Source organism: Cyprinodon variegatus, unplaced genomic scaffold, assembly GCF_000732505.1.
Source record: "Cyprinodon variegatus isolate N-32 unplaced genomic scaffold, C_variegatus-1.0 Scaffold28, whole genome shotgun sequence".
NCBI lineage: Eukaryota > Metazoa > Chordata > Actinopteri > Cyprinodontiformes > Cyprinodontidae > Cyprinodon > Cyprinodon variegatus.
Window position 1 is genome coordinate 593,968 of NW_015150481.1, and position 1,598 is coordinate 595,565.

Consider the following 1,598-nt stretch of genomic DNA (forward strand, 5'->3'; position numbering starts at 1 on the left):
GGCCCGTCTATCACCAACATAGGCCAATCAGCTAACCAGTATTTTCACCCCTTCCCAAAATTACTTCAACGGAAGGTTTCCAGATGGAGCAAATCCATCTGGTGGAGTCAGGTTAGAAATGCCCCCAGCTACACTGAAATACTGACCAGTACTCTAATGCTACATTCAGACGGCTAGCAGCAGAAGCAGCTGGTTTCCATTAGAAGTCAATGGTTGACGCGCATCAAGGAGCAGCTAAAGGTCCTGCAGCACGTTTGAGGAACAGGTGCAGCGCCTCATGAGCTTCTCTGCATCTGAGGCGTGAGACGCACTGTGAAAGCAGAAGCTGCTGCAGTTGGAAAAATTAAATTTTAGCTGCTGGATGCGCCTCATCAACCAATGAGAGAAGCTGATCTGGGAGCTGGCAGGGAGTCAGACGCAGCACTGCTGATGCAGAGCGCTATGATCACTCCTCTGAAACTGTTTATTAACGCCTAAATTAACTTGGATGCAGTTTGGATTACGTACGTGAAAAACGCTAACATCTACTTCCAGCCGCCACCAACAGGAGGGGAAAAATGATCATATGATCGTGATTTCTGTGCCTAGAAGTTTCTAAAATATGACAATATTTCTAGTTCTCTGTTAGAACCTGTTCAGGGTTCTAGGTTCTGGACTGTTCATATAAATTCTCTACTCAGTCGTGTAATAAAAAGGCTGCCTTTATTTTTACACATGAGAGGAACAAGTCTGCACTTAATAGAAAACCACCAGGGGGAGCTCTAACCTTACAAATACACACAGCAGGGATGAAAACTTTCAGGTTTTTTCTTTGTTTCTGATCAGTGCCAACAGCCCAAATAATTCACACATGCATAGAAATCACAGCTGGTTACAGATAAATGAATGAGAATAATAGCTGAACTTAGAGAAATGTGTTCAATACTTTTTGAAAAATCTATTTAACCTTTACTACCTGCAGCTGAGCTGACCTTTAACACGCCAACATTTCAGCTTTTCTTCCAAAGCAGGATCCATTTAGTTGCAATTAGATTGTTTTTCTCTGAGTTGCTCCATGGCAGCCGGCGGTCGGATCAGAGACCGGCCGTCTGCCGATCCACACGCTAAAAGTCATCCTGGGTTTTTCCTTTCAGGCTCTGCAGCGAAGGGGTGGAGCTGCTGTCAAAGTTCCTGCAGGTCAGTGAACGCATCGCTGTGTTTCTATGGAATAACTCTGAACGCAGCTCTGATGAGAATCTCTTCATTTTAACTTTAGTTTGAAGGGAAGAAGAGGATCTCTGCAGACGTGTCCATGAAACATGCTTACTTTAGTAACCTTGGAAACCGACTGCTGTCGCTTCCTGACAGTAAGTAGCTTTCAGGTGTCTTTGCCTGTTATCACGACCATCTCACATGGTTCTTCTCAACCTTTCAGCTTCGTCCATCTTTAGTCTGTCAGAGATTCAACTGGAAAAGGAACGCTTGAGGCCGACGGCGGCGCCTGATCCAGGTAACTGAACCTGTGAGCGATCCTGGATGCCATTTAAACTAAACACTAACCAGTAGGTGGCAGTAGTGTTCTTTGACAAACATGGATGCCTCCAGTAAAGCACATTCAC

At 44.9% G+C, this 1,598-nt stretch overlaps 1 long non-coding RNA gene across 1 annotated transcript in view; it reads left to right on the forward strand.

Moving 5' to 3' along the window:
* Window positions 1-493: 493 nt before the first annotated feature.
* LOC107099638 overlaps window positions 494-1,598 on the forward strand; it is a 2,571-nt gene continuing 1,466 nt past the window's right edge. The window contains exons 1-3 of the long non-coding RNA XR_001481974.1: window positions 494-1,176; window positions 1,256-1,346; window positions 1,415-1,489. This is a non-coding gene — a long non-coding RNA (uncharacterized LOC107099638). The remainder of the gene's footprint in view (window positions 1,177-1,255; window positions 1,347-1,414; window positions 1,490-1,598) is intronic.